Consider the following 15,688-nt stretch of genomic DNA (forward strand, 5'->3'; position numbering starts at 1 on the left):
TATAACAACTATTCAAGGCAACTAAAGCCTTACACTGGTGAGCAAGTTAAAATAAATCCCAACTTCTTTTTGTGCTGCTACCCCGTAATTAAATGTTAATAGCAACAGCACTCTCACTGCTTTTTCTGATTTCTGTCTGAATTCCCAGCTTGAATATTATAGCATCGAAAAACATTACTCACAACTGTGTGGGTTTCATTTTTTTTTCACTTTTGGAATTTATTATACGCCAATAAATATGTATACACATCCCGCTTCCTCCTTCGGCAGCTCCATGCCCAGTTTTAAAAACTGACCTTAAACACTGAATACAGCAGTAATTATGTAAGCTTTTCTTTTTTTAATGATAATATACTATTATTATACATGAACCAGCTCAGGACAGACATTGATTGAACTTGCTTCTCAGTTTGGTTCTCCAAATTGCGCATTAAACAACAGTGCTTGAAAGGAATACAAAGTTTCTCCTGTGCCAAGTGGAATTGCTGCATAGGAAACAGCAGTAGGGACAGGCATCACATTCTCCTACTACAAAGATAAACTGCCACATTTCCAGCCCCTGACACTGATGAATCATGTTTACAGTTTTATGAGGTACGATTGGATATATACAGTAACTTGTGGATAACGGTATCTTGCTCAGCACTGACATTATACAGCGCATATCTCTGTATTTGTCATTGTGCAGACAAAATTAGTCGGTACTTGCATTACAGACAGGCATAAATCAGACACTGCGCCTCTTGGTTAGTGCCCTGATAACTAAAATATTAGCATGGATCGATGCAAACAACGTTTAATGCAAAAATGTAAAATGTAATGTGTAGCAGCAAAGTTTGTAGAGAGTTCAGAAACTACACATACTGCTTTATCCCACAAAAATAGATCAGTGCCTATGGCAACAGAGAAATTAGTAGCTCATTAAAGGGATTATGTAATAAAAGGCACTAGGTTTGCCCAGGGGCAGTAACCCATAGCAACCAATAAGCAGGTATAATTTACTGGTCACCTGTTTAAATGCAAACATCTAATTGGTTGCTATGGGTTACTGCTCCTGGGCAAACTTAGTGCCTTTTATTACATATGGGGGATAATGTAGTATTTTCAGTCACTTAAATCAACACCCAGGGACAGATTTATCAAAGGCCGAGGTGAATTTTCAAATTGAAAAAATATAAATTTCGAGCTATTTTTGTGTTCTTCGGCTAGGAAATAGTCCAAATTCGATTCGAATTTGAAAACAATATGCCCCCCAGTGTTATAGAAACTATTTAGAGTTTTGTGTATAAGGTCAGATGTTCTTAAGGTTCCTGCTATAATTAAATAGTCCATACCTCCCAACATTTTGAAAATAAAAAGAGGGACAAACAAAAATTGTTTTGACCACACTCATTTTTGTGGCCACACCCCCTAATTACCCTGTTCATTTTACAAAATTTGGTTGGCAGGTTATGAAAGTTTGAACATATTTCTGTGTTTTTTTTCCAGTTATTACAGTTTTGCTAAGCTGCTAAGGTAAGGGAACCTCCATATCTAAATTGTTACAATTACTTATTTGCTTATTTCAAAATTGTTCCAAAGTATCTTAGTTGCACCTGGTGGCTGTTCTGGGCTCTCTGCTAAAAGCCAATTAAGCTAGAAACTTTGTTTCTGGCTGTTCAGTGCAGAGAAAGTCTGGACTTTTCAGTACAAACGTGGGATTGCAGGTTGAGCTGTCAAAAGCGGGGCTGTCCTGCTGAAAACGGGACAGTTGGGAGGTATGAAATACTGGTGCTCAATCCAAAGTCCCCACCATTCAGCACAAATGCCTACTTACAAACTTGTAACCAAAGGTATTGCCTGTAGGCAGATTTTTCTCTACTTGCAGCATAGAAATCCAGAAAGATGTGCAGAAAATCCAAATGGTATAATGCCGTTTAATATATATAACATTTTTGTTAAAAACAATTTGTACTCAAATTTAGTTTCTTGGGATCAGTCACATATAAATAAAGAGATTTGCAGGATTGCTGTTTAATTCTAGAGGAGGATTCTGCCGGCGTGTATACTCCCCTCGTGGTTCAACCTGCACTTGAATGTTACATCACCCCCACCTGACATATTTTGCTGGATGAATTTGGAGTCTGAGGACGTGCTGCAAGTAGAGAAAAATCTGCCTAATTGAGTACTACAGGCAATCAATACCTTTGACTATGAGTTTGTAAGTAGGCATTTCTGCTGAATGGTGGGGGCTTTGAGCGAGCAGCAGTTTTTAACTATAGCATGAACCCAAGGAACATCTGACTTTATACACAATCCCTGGAATTCTGAAAAGTAAAGTGGAAACACTCCTCTAAATATTTTCTATAACACTGGGTGTTTATTTAAATGACTGAAAATACTAAAAATACTACACTATACGAACTCCTGATTTCTCTGTTGCCATAGGCACTGATCTATTTTTGAATTGTGGGATATTATATATATAGCGGACTGGTGAATTAGTCTCCTAGTATTACTTAGCAGGCAGTCCCCTAGTGTTATAGACGGCTAACTGTGTCCTAAAATACAGTTGGGAGGGGGGACCTGTTCCTATTCCATGCTAATAGCTATGCCCTTTGGTGTTCACAATAGTGACCAGTAGATGGCACTGTGCTAAAGTATAAAGTCCTGGGCAGCTATTCACTCGGGGTCCATTTTGTGTCAGTCTTGGCCTGAGTAGGCAAACAGGACTCCAGTGGAACCTAGACTGATTAAGACTAGTTAGGATAAACTATTTACCTTAAAATGTCACTCGCAGATAGACAGGCTATTTAACTGAGCAGTTTGAGGCTTCTCCAAGGATTGCGAGTGGTATTATGATCCCGGGTACTAATTGCCCAGAAGTAGGGACTAAGTGTACAGACCTAGGGATGTGCGTTATCCCTCAGGTTCCATTTAGGGAGAAGGCTGAAAGCTGGGTGTACCCCGAACGGCGTCACTGCGCGGACTGATACTGGCCAAAGGTGCTGTAAGCATATGCCTATCCACTGTTAATGTATGATCCTGGTTGTTAAATATGTGCACTCCAGTGTGGATATTCCTGATTAATAAATATGTTATCTGGTCAAGTTATAAGAACCACTGGTGACCAATAATTGCACCCTGCATCAATTTACAGTAACACTACACCCTGCCTCCACACTGTTTGCGAGGGCTTGCACCCTAAGAATTAAGGTCTCATCTGGAGCGAAATATTGGGAGTGGAGCTCATAGTTAGAGAATGGTGCACTCAAATCACTATAGCGCTATATATACATCTGGGAGACTGTGAGAAGATTGGCAAGAGAAAAATCTTGAAGAACTAACATCCTTATTATTGGTTATATTACATACTGCTTTATATCCCTTTAATACTAGAATGAAGCAAAGAGAAAGGATATGAGTATATTTTTATAATACACAAGAGCCATGAATATACTGTAAATGATATCCTTATAAATGGAGCAAAGTGATGTTATTTCTGTCACATGACTCACTGAAGTCACCTTGGAGTTCCATGACCTGTATAAAGACACTTGTGCTTTTATATGGTAATGGAACTCCTCAATAACTTATAATATCCTTATATTTTACAATAGTGGGTGCTTTATTCACAATACACAAGAGCCCAGAATACCCTGTAAATTATATCCTAATAAACTGTGCTCAGTGATGCCATTTCTGTCACAACTCACTGGAATTTGTGTATAACAGGTATGGTATCCGTTATCCGGAAACCCATTATCCAGAAAGCTATATTTTACAAAAGGGGGTACACTATTCAAATTATAATTCACAACAGCAACAGTGATGTCACTTTCTGATTCAATGTTTGCCCAGGAAAAGCTAGTAAACAAAGTACCAGTATGAAATCATATGAACGCATATGTCAAAGTGGATTGAGATTTTGTGATGCAATAACTTGTGTGTTTGGTTTAAATTGATTAATTGATGTTCAATTAAAAGATGTGCTGCAATATGGATTGTTGTATGTAGGTAGAAATCAATTGAGCCATTTAGCAGACGGGGCTATTTTCGGTTATGTGTATATCCAGTTGATAACATGGAAAACTGGGAATCACAGTAGGGATACTACCATTAACCAGTGGTTAAAAATCTCTAACTTCACAAACATCCAATGACTCATATACTCATATATAGTGGCTGGTCAATGTGCAAATATTGGTTTAAAGTGCCATCATTTTTGTACTTTGCCATCAAAGTATTGCACATCACTCTGTACACAGTGCTACCAGGGTTCCACAGCACCACCTGCAAAGGGATAGGAGATGAACAGCACATGGATGTCTTCTGGAATACCTTTGTATTCATTCAGACTATGGCAGGCAGTACATACATACTGTTCTTTGTGCATAGTAGAAAGTGAGTTATTGCTACACAGGTAAGTGGGCAATTGTTTTATTGAGCCTTACAAGCTTACCTTTGCCATTATCTGATGTTTCGAATGCATGTGGGAAAAGGTGCAGATCTACCTACAATCACAGACCAAGTGGTAGGAACACTGTGCCTCTGAATGGGAAGAATACTGCATTTTAGTATTTGTGAATCCTATAAGAGCTATACTGACACAATAATGCAGCATCTTTGACTAAATGAATGATTAATAAAGCACCGACAGCACTTTAACCTGTAGCTTCTAGCCACTTGGATTGGTGCTCAAGAATTCATTGGATACTCCTAATTGAAGGCCAGTTGATGATGGTAAGGATTGATTTCCAAACATAAAACATTTATGGAGAGAACCTTGTGCTCTCATGATTTGTGGAGGTTCTTCATGGTACCAGAATAAAGAAACAGAAGAAAGGGCTGCAGGTTACTTATTAGTCCATCTATGTTATATATATGGATACACTGATATATACTGGTAATTCTGGGGCTTAAGGCAGATAGGTCACATGACTCAGTCACAAAAGCCTGCGTAGGACTAAAGCAAAAGGAGATAGAGAGGCTGAAAAGGCAAGCCATGACACCATAACAAATTGCACCCACTTACAATAAAAAGGGAAAGGCACAGCAATGCTGAAGAACAGAGTGACCCGAGCTAGCTCTAGGGGTAGTCCTGGTTCTAGTACTGACACTGGGGCAATGTGCCAGAGTTCTTAGTAATTCAGAACAAACTAAATTAAGGTAATGATATAAGTATAAGAATAATGTGACAAGTACAGTAGGTTTAGTTTATAATACAGCATATTTTACAGTATTTCTAACCATACTCTGTTTGGTTACTTTGGAATTGTAACACATAGCAATCAAGCAGAATTTCACTTTAAATCTTACTGCTGAAACCAGTCAGAGCTAATAGCTGGTTTTTAAATTGACTCCAGATTAAGGCATACAGTAATGGCTACCCATAGAAATCACCAGCCATTCATACTGCACTGGACATAACACTAATTGCTGAGTGCTACAGGTACTGAACTGGGTTTAATTTGTATCATATTAGTCAGTATGCACTCATTCCAAGTATAATGGATGGCTCATTACCAAGTAACGCTTATAGATGAGCACCGGACTTTATAAATTAATATAGTAAATAGTAAATAATAGTAAAACGAACACCAAATATTATTGCACCTTCCACCCATATGCATAAATACAAATAGTCATAGAAAGGGTGTTGTGCATCCACAATTTGTTATTCTTCATGCTTCACTACCTGAATGAAATTAAATAGAAGTGCTTCCTGAGCATTTGGTTTTTTAGATGGGGTTGGTGACCCCCATCAGAAGAAGGCAGCAAATAATTCAAAAAATATAAAAAAATGAAGGCCAATTGAAAAGTTGCTTAGAATTAGCCATTCTATAACATACTACAAGTTAACTTAAAGGTGAACCACCCCTTTAAGGGAGTTGCTAATAGACCCATCTTTCATGGGCACTTCACCCTGCATATATTGGTACATTTGTGCCCTGTCTCGAACCAAAGATGGTCCTGTTTTTGTACTGATTGCATCTCCTAGCCCTGGAGGGGCCCCCCTAAAAGTAAGGCTTGACAAAGGGCTCTGTATAGGCCCGAAACATTGCCACTTGCTTATGAGCTAATAAACACCTGTCACCTATTCAACTGCATCAGTCGTGCCATTGGTATTTTGTTTGGATACATATTTGGGATCTTTGGCAGCTTTGGACCTTGCACCTGACGGCATCTCACACTAAACTGGTGTTGAACACTGGTAGAAGCACTCCAATTTGTGATCCCTAAAAGTTATGGGTCATTAGGGTTACAAGCTGGGAAGTTTTGTACATAATCTTGTATGTTTTTTGTACATAAACATGAATTTAAATTCTTATAGAAAGGGAATGTTCATGTAATGGTTAAAGGAACGGCTCTGCATGAGAAGCCTTATGAATTGCAGTCAGCAGCCCTTGGCACAAAATAGTGCCGCCGCCTTCCGTCACACGTCATGCAGGTGTGCAACACCACTTACACAATCATGCTCTGCTGTTTTGCTGGGCTGAAAAGGTGTGGGAGTTGGAGCAGGTGCAGCATATAATATAAATGATCCGAGAAATAAAGGCACATTTTGCCAGCCATAAATTCTGGAGGTTAAAATGCTCATTACTCTCTTGTTAACCTTGGTACAGTATCACACTATTCTTTATTTGTTATAAAACAACAGCAGTTATTCTTATGGAGATATTGGGGCACGTTTAATAAAGAGCATTTTGCGTTTTTTTACGACTTTTCACTATAAAGACAAATCACAAGAGCGAATTGTGGTTTTTTGATGGATTTTTGCTAAAAAGACAAAAGCGACATCGCCAATTTACTAAAAGAAGAACAACACACTTCACTAGCAAATTACCTAGTCACTGGAGAACTCTGGCTGTGTTTCGACCAGGCGAATTTCTGCTCAGGCAAACAATCCTAAATCCGCTGATTTATCAAAGTGTGAACATTTCAATTTTTTTCCCATTTGTAATCAAAATCTATTCTGCCAGGTCCTGACTGGAGAATTAATACAATGAAGCAACATCCACAACATTATTATGTCGGTGACATGAGTAGTGATGGGCGAATTTGTCCCACTTCACTTTGCCACGAATTTCCAGAGAAATTTGAAAAACAGGCGAAAAATTCGAGAAACGCGGATTTTGACAGATTTCGTCAAAATGGGCGCCGGTGTCAAAGTTTACACCGGCGCCCATTAAAGTCAATGTGCGTCCATTAATCGTCGCCGGCATATAAATTTGCCGTGAATTCGCGCCTGGCGAATATATATATTAGCCCATCACTAGCCATGAGTTTTTTCATATTTAAAGTGGGATTATGTTTACAAGTTGTAACTGTTAAACATATCTTATTAACACTTTTTTTAACATTTCAAGCTCATGCCACATTTGTTTTAGGGTGGACTCATGGCCTAAGACAATAAAGGGTCTCTGTCTTCCTTTTGCTTCCTTGGACATATTTAAATAGAAGCGCCAGCAATTTCACCAACATCATTAATAACAGTCCCTAACAAACAGTTTCGTTTTCCATGTCCATTATCTTCTGAATGTCAGTGTGTTGGCTGCGGGAAAGACGCCAGCATCATATAACATCATGTTCTGTGTATCTGGACACTCCATTTAAAATGACATGTCCTCAGTGGGACCGCTTGCTAGTCTTCAACTGTCTCTGGAAATAATGACACTACCTGTCTGAATGCATAGTGTGTAATTTGTTAAGCATACGGCAATATGCAAAAAAAACACTTTGCAAGTCAGCATTTTTTTCACCCCTTGCACACCCTGTCTCATGGGTTAGAACCCAAACACTGATTGCTTTTTGCAGTGCTGTATTCATTCAGGTTGGCATGAGTGGGAGTCTTTTTGCATCCCTTTTCCACCCCTTGACATTTATTCAAGTTAAATTAATCTTGCATGAGGTGCAAAGTGCATCAAAACTGGACATGAGTGCTAATTGAATGAGAACTAAGGGGTGCAATTCCATGCTCATTTGTTGTAAATGACTTCTATAATGTTAATGCACGATGGAGGAGGAATAATATACAGGTGTTTTACCCATGTTTTGGGCAAGGCCATTGGTTTCAAACCTTAACCGTGTACAGTGCCAATTCTGTGCTTCCAACATAATGGCAACAGTGTGGGGGAGGCCTTTTCATTATCAGCACAATAATATCTCCATGGTCTATACCAGGGATCCCAAACCTTTTGAACCCTTGAGCAACATTCAGAAGAAAAAGGAGTTGGGGAGCAACACAAGCATGAAAAATGTTCTTGGGGTGCCAAATAAGTGCTGTGATTGGCCATTTGGTAGCCCCTATGTGGATTTTCAACCTACATTGAGGTTTGGCAGTGCACCTGGTTTTTATACAACCAAAACTTGCCTCCAAGCCTGCAATTCGAAAATAAGCTCCTGCTTTGAGGCCACTGGGAGCAACATCCAAGGGGTTGGAGAGCAACATGTTGCTCTTGTGCTACTGGTTGGGAAACACTGGTCTATACAGAATAGGTATCCTGAAATAGGAGTGAAAGAGCATTACTGGCCTGAACAGAGCCCTGACATTAACCTGAGTGAACACTCGTGGGATGAATTGGAATTGCAATTTAGACTGTGAGTCAGTCCTAATACCCAGCTGACAGTGGGGCTGATTGGAAGCAAAAACACAAACAAGGCTACACAATGAAATCAAAGACAGTACCACAAGAGTAGCTTCTGTTATAGAAGCAAACTGAGGTCTGAACTCATAGTTTCTGAAAGAGATGTTGGATTGACAGGTGCCTGGATGTGTTTTGCCCATATAGTTCATATACAATGGATATATAAACTGTTCTCATCAGATATACTGTGTAACTTACAGTTGGACTGAAGTGTCCTAGGCCCACACGGTCTTCAACCCGAAGGGGCTCCAGTCGTAAATGACTCCTCCCACCCAGTTTTTTACACTTACGGCCACTCACTTGAATGAACAAGTTCTAGACAAGGAGTAGACCTGAGTCAACAGGGGCCACCAGGTTTTTTTCCTGCTGTCCTGCTGGCCCAGTCTGACCCTGGTTTAACTATTGTGACTGGACAAAACAGAAGGGCTTATATAGGGATCACCATATCTTAATTATGCTAAAGGTCATGTAATCATGTAATAAACCCAATAGGATTCTTTTGCCACCAATATGGATTCACACAGCTTAGCTGGGATCAAGTACAAGGTGCTGTTTTAATATTACAGAGAAAAAGTATACTGTATGCTCATTATGGACTCTGTGGGATATGGCTTACCTGTGACTTATTTACGACATATTGCAACTTTTTATTGTGTGATTCCTTTGCATTTTCTAAAATAATGCTGAATTTGTACAATAAGAGCAGGACAGTTTTGGAACACACTTTCTTCTAATGTGACTGTATTCCTTTTTTATTTGTCTTCATCCAGCAGTTCAGTGAAGGCTGTAAATGTTGCACAGTGAAGGTCGCTATTTTTAGAATTAAAAAAAAATAGACTCTGAAATGTTTTTTCCCTGTAGTAGGTTCCACAGGTACTGCTGTCATTGGTGCGCGGCTCACACTTTGCTTTATGGCGAAACATCAGTCTAAAAAAGGAACTGGGAGTTGGGTGTGTGTGTGTCTCATTTGCAGCTAATTAAAGTGTTTGGGTTTTATATGCAAAGCCTTAATTATTCACAAGAAGGACTTGTGTGTTCATGATGACAGCAGACTAACCCCTACGTAAACTGTATCAATCAGTTCAGCATAGATTGCACAGCAAATGGTGGTATAGAGGACAACTATGTTTTTCCTTGATGCATAGAACACCACAACATGTCTTGATAAATAAATAAATTAGATAGATAGATAAAGATAGATAGGGGTTAATCACAATATATATATATATATATATATATATATATATATATATATATATATATATATATATATATACGTATATATATATAGCAGAAGAACATAAACTCTTATTGCTGAAGCAGGTGTGGTGCTTAGCAGATATTACCCTAGGAAAGAGTTTTAAAGCTCGAGAGACAAACCTCGTTCCTTAATTCAGCATGTCAATCCCTCAGTAATAGAATGTGTCAGAGCACCTCACTTTTAAGAAAGCCTACATGTTTTTCTTTCCTTTTTGACCAAATTGAATCTGCATTTTATTAACTGAAGCACAGACTTTGTGAATTGGGTAGATAGGTCTGCATACCTGGCAAATAGAGAGAAGGCTGGAGAACTTTGCCTCAGTGCTGAAGGAATATACAGATCTGCACAGACAGACAACAAAGGGAGGACCTGTGCATGTGGAAGAGGTTTATAGAAGAGCACATGTGAGTAAACACCAGGAGATAGTAGGTTAACTGTAAAAAATGAAAATATCTACAGACAGGGGATTGGACTGACCAGTCTCTATTTAGCTTTTGTAACAGATTCTGGGATTATTCTTCCATCATTCTGCTGATCAAACTACTGTCTGCAATATTCAGATATTTTGTATGTATTTCTAACACAGCTATATATTCCTGCTTCTCGCTGAGATAATTGTCAACCCAGTATGATTTATTTGCACTTTGTTGGGAGACAATACCAGGCATTTTCATGCTGCAGCTTGTCTCCTCTGTGGCTGCAGGGAAAATCATCTTAGCCTTAACCTTCCTAATAAAATTAGCACAGCTCTAAACCATTTTACAATACCTATCTATGAGTATAGTCTCAGATTCTAATAAATGCATTCCTGTATTATTTCTAATTCATTGCAATGGACTTAAAGAAATAAGTAAACGAGGCATTGCCTCATTGTACTATCTGTATATCAGAATGTAAAGAAAATACTGTTCCCAGTATCATTGTCTACCATCAAAAGAAGCAATTCCACACTGGATAAACCTGCTATTTGTAGGGTCAATAAATCAATAACTAGCTGAGGAGATGATCTTGCAATTTTCATTTAAAATCACAGTTCCTTGAGACTAGGGTTTAGAGTAGCTCCAAGTCTACATTCCCTCTAGTTGCTTTTAGGGTGTTTGTGAAAAATGTTTTCTACAGTATACAGGCTCTAAAAACCTTGTGTCCATAAATGTGGGTGGCCCAAGGATGTATGTCCAAGCATATGTGTGCATTAAATGGTCTGTGTGCTCCATGCTTTAAGCATAAAGAATATTAATCAATATTTTTATTTAAATCCATATATCTAATATATTTGTGGGGCAGATAAAAGGATTTTTCATGCACATTTAACACTGTAATAATCACTTAGAAAGTATTTACATATTATTGTCATACCAGATTTAAATCTTATTTTAGCTGAGCAGAAATGAATGCATTGGAAAAATGATTTTCCAGTTTTTTAAGAAAGAGAAACATTTATTACCCTGGTTTATTTCTATATATCAACGGTAGCTTTGTTGTGAGTCTGAAAGAAAAGAATAAGAAGAATGTTGCTCTGCAATGGAAATGCCTGGAAAAAATCTTTAATGATTGTATTCAATGTCACCCTCAATCTGCAAATTTAAAGCAGCAATAAGAAAGTCACAAGTGGGCTGATTTGGCCATAAAACGTATTTTTTGGATACATTTTTATGACCATCTGTCTCTGTGCAGAGCTGCTGAAAAAGTTATTTAGACAACTGGCAAAAAAACATAAATCCAAGCCAACTAATGCAGTCTTCAACTGATCAAGAACGGCAAGGTGCATATTGCAACCAACAATTTGGCCATACATATACAGCCATTAAAATTACATGTTTTTAGAAATGAGTAATCAGTTGCCAAAATTCAGTACTAATGCAATCACGATACTCATGAGAAAATCCTGCACTTAAAATATTGGGCCCACAAGAAGGATGATGCCAGCATTACCAAATCAGAGCAAAGGGCAGCCCAGTTAGCTAGCACATGGATTCAAATGTTAAGGAAAAATTGATTATGGCATGATCCACAATCAAGGAGCAGACATACTTGATGCTGTACAGTAAGAAAATGTATCTATAGTTAATAAAAATTTCCTGCTTAAAATGAAATTGAAAGACAATGATTTCCAACCAGGATATGTCAAATTTAAATAGACCAATATGGCAGTAAGAAGAAAAGATGGATTCTATACAGAGCGGTGAGTAAAATGCCTACTAAAGGTAAATAGTCCATATAATCTACAAAAATAAACTAATCAAATTTTTAGGTTTGTTGGAAAAATTGGACAAAGCTACAACTGAGCTCAAAAAAGAGTAAATACGATAACTATTTTGAGCTTTTGAGTTGAAAAACTGGATTTACTAAATGGAACACGTCACTGGCTGCAGTTATGCAGTTTTAGGTTAGGAAGCTGCAGTGATTGATGTTGATGAAGTAATCAAGGGCAAATGTATGCTCAGGAAATTATACCAAATCAATCAGCACATAATAGCTGAAAAAAACATAATCCTGAAATGTAATTCTGGAAATCATTTTAGTTATGAGTCAGAATAGAAAAGATAGAAAAGTAGTGATATTTTTACCTTTTTTTCACCTATATTTAACCTCCAAAAATTTGAGTTTTTCTGACAATTCCTAGGGTCAAATTTACTTATGGATGAATATCGAGGGTTAATTAACCCTCGATATTCGATTGCCGAATTGAAATCCGTCGACTTCGAATATCGAAGTCGAATGATTTACCGCAATTCGATTCGAAGGATTTTAATCCATCGATCGAACGATTTTTCTTCGACCTAAAAAAGATAGCAAAGCCTATGGGGACCTTCCCCATAGGCTAACATTGACTTCGGTAGGTTTTAGGTGGCGAACTAGGGGGTTTAAGTTTTTTTTTAAAGAGACAGTAATTCGACTATCGAATGGTCGAATAGTCGAACGATTTTTAGTTCAAATCGTTTGATTCGAAGTCGTAGTCGAAGGTCGAAGTAGCCCATTTGATGGTCGAAGTAGCCAAAAAAACATTCGAAATTCGAAGTATTTTTTATTCTATTCCTTCACTAGGGGGCCCTAGTGTTAAACATACATACGAAAAAGGGTGAATTGATCTAGAGCGGTCCAAAAGGATTAGTGCAGCTCCCATTGACCTCTTGGACTACAGGACCATGACAAGTTTTACCTGGTGAAGTTTTGTATTAAAGGTTTTCATGGCTTTTACACTTCATAAGTCTCTAACTTTTAAAGCCTTTTAAAAAAAAAAAATAGAAAACCACATATTTTTAGAGATACATGGAAAGAATTGAAATCTGATTGTTAGTAAATGACCCCCATAGTCTTATTATGGAATGTAATCTATACTAAGAATGAATAATCCAGTTTTTATTATTGTTGTGCAGTCAATGTTTACAGATACAGTATAACTCTTAATACATGATATTTAGTTATTCTTTGGTGTATTTTCCATCATGCAGATTAGCTTTATTATTAGTATTCTACCAACTATGTCTATTTGGGGAAAAACCCAGTGGTTGGTTGTCAAGGACAGTCCCATTTTGATCTTCTTAACTTTAGCTTGATTTATTCCATTTCAGTCCATTTTTGATTCGGGAAAAGCCACAGGCTTTAAGGCAGCACAACAAGACAGTGTAATGCACAAAAACATGCAAACTTTAACTTTCAACAACCAGTGAAAGATTTGCATTCATTATTTTAACTGCACTGGTCTAGTAAAAGCTAACTGCTGCATGGTTGCTACAGGTTATACAACTAAAGAATAACCGTTGCATGTTTTGCTTGAACTTAGTTCATGTTTTGCTTGTCTATAGTAATAGATAAGGAGTACTTAACTGTCACATAAATTTGGCATTGACTTTACGGTAGACACAACTTTCTATGGTTTCATTTAGGAAAAGACAGTTTGGATGCATCAGTCTAGAAGACTAATTCTGGTTCTTTAAATTGTCCATTGTGAAGCATAATGTCAGCAGGCTGCACCTGCCAGAATAGTTCAACACTTTGATCTCTAATTTTATGCCCTATTTTGTGCTTATCTTGAAAACGAATTGTCTCATCGTGAGGAACTACTAAAGAGCTCTGTGTCATAGATCAGTTATTTAGGTCCTGTCCTTGAAAGAAGAAATAATGTTTACCATTACTTATATTCTGCACTTGCAAAATAAGACTGTACCCAGTCCCCAGATCTAGGGGTGCGACATAAAGCAGAAATTATTTTTTGTCCCAGACCAGTCTGGGGAGGCCAAAGTACAGTTATATTTGCAGAGATTTGTAGATAGAGGTGATGAAATAAAGATACAATTATTTTGACCGATATTGATGTGCAGTTTGAAATTTGTGAGTTAAGGTTGGGTGCAGGTCAGACTGGGGAAGTACACTCATCCTCTGCTCCTGAACATTCCCTTTCTTGGAACCAGAGGCAAGCACAGGAGTAGTGTACAGAGTGTGAAGTTGAGAGTATGGGTTGGACATGGGTCCTACAATCGCAACATTTTGCGTGTTAGAGTCAAGTTGAGTTTTTTTGAACCACACCATCACCAGTGACTGGGAGCATAAAATTACATGTGGATGATGGTACTCATGTATACAAAGCAATCATTGCTTGAGTGCAGATTGCGGACCTGAGGGGGGGTCGGGGGGCCCCTGAGCAGTCCCCCCGTAAGATGATCTAAACTGAGCCCCAGTTCATTGATCCTTTAGCAACAATCAATTTGCTTATTGGCCGTTGTAGGTTACTGCACTGGGACAAACTTGTTCAATGTTAGTTAATAAGCAGGCATATATATATATATTTATATATCTGCAGTATTGATTTAAAATATGTCCAGAACAGCCTTGTATGATATACAATAGCTACATATTTTATAGTGAGAAATAAAAAGATGGTTACGAAACAGCAGGGTTTTTGAGTCTGCGAGTTGTGATGCTGTATGTTAAGCAGGTGCCTGCTGCTGGGAGCTCAGATTTGTTCACTGCTGGAGAATGAGTAAGTGCTGTGAGTGACTTTGTATTTGTAGCAGTTCCTGAGACACAGCCGGTGATTAATCATTTGACAACGGCGGCAGTCAAATCAAATAATAAGGAATCACTTGACAGTTGGTTGTAAATGTACCTGCAATAAATCTAGTAACATCAGACTGTCAGTCTTTAAAGTAATAATACAGTATAATTGAGAAATACTTGGAAATTGCACAATGAATTGAAAAAAAAGACTATTATGCGTAGGGCTAATGTTCCAGCCTAAAGGTACAGGAGCTCTTTAGCGGATAAAATCCAGGCCGCAAGTATGTGCTTAAAGGGATACTGTCATGGGAAAAAAAAATTTTTCAAAATGAATCAGTTAATAGTGCTGCTCCAGCAGAATTCTGCACTGAAATCCATTTCTCAAAAGAGCAAACAGATTTTTTTTATATTCAATTTTGAAATTTGACATGGGGCTAGACATATTGTCAATTTCCCAGCTGCCCCAAGTCATGAGACTTGTGCTCTGATAAACTTCAAACACTCTTTACTGCTGTACTGCAAGTTAGAGTGATATCACCCCCTCCCTTTTTCCCCCCAGCAGCCAAACAAAAGAACAATGGGAAGGTAACCAGATAACAGCTCCCTAACACAAGATAACAGCTGCCTGGTAGATCTAAGAACAGCACTCAATAGTAAAAACCCATGTCTCACTGAGACACATTCAGTTAAATTGAGAAGGAAAACCAGCAGCCTGCCAGAAAGCATTTCTCTCCTAAAGTGCAGGCACAAGTCACATGACACATGAAATGGATTTCAGTGCAGAATTCTGCTGGAGCAGCAC

Source organism: Xenopus laevis, chromosome 3L (genome assembly GCF_017654675.1).
Source record: "Xenopus laevis strain J_2021 chromosome 3L, Xenopus_laevis_v10.1, whole genome shotgun sequence".
Lineage (NCBI taxonomy): Eukaryota > Metazoa > Chordata > Amphibia > Anura > Pipidae > Xenopus > Xenopus laevis.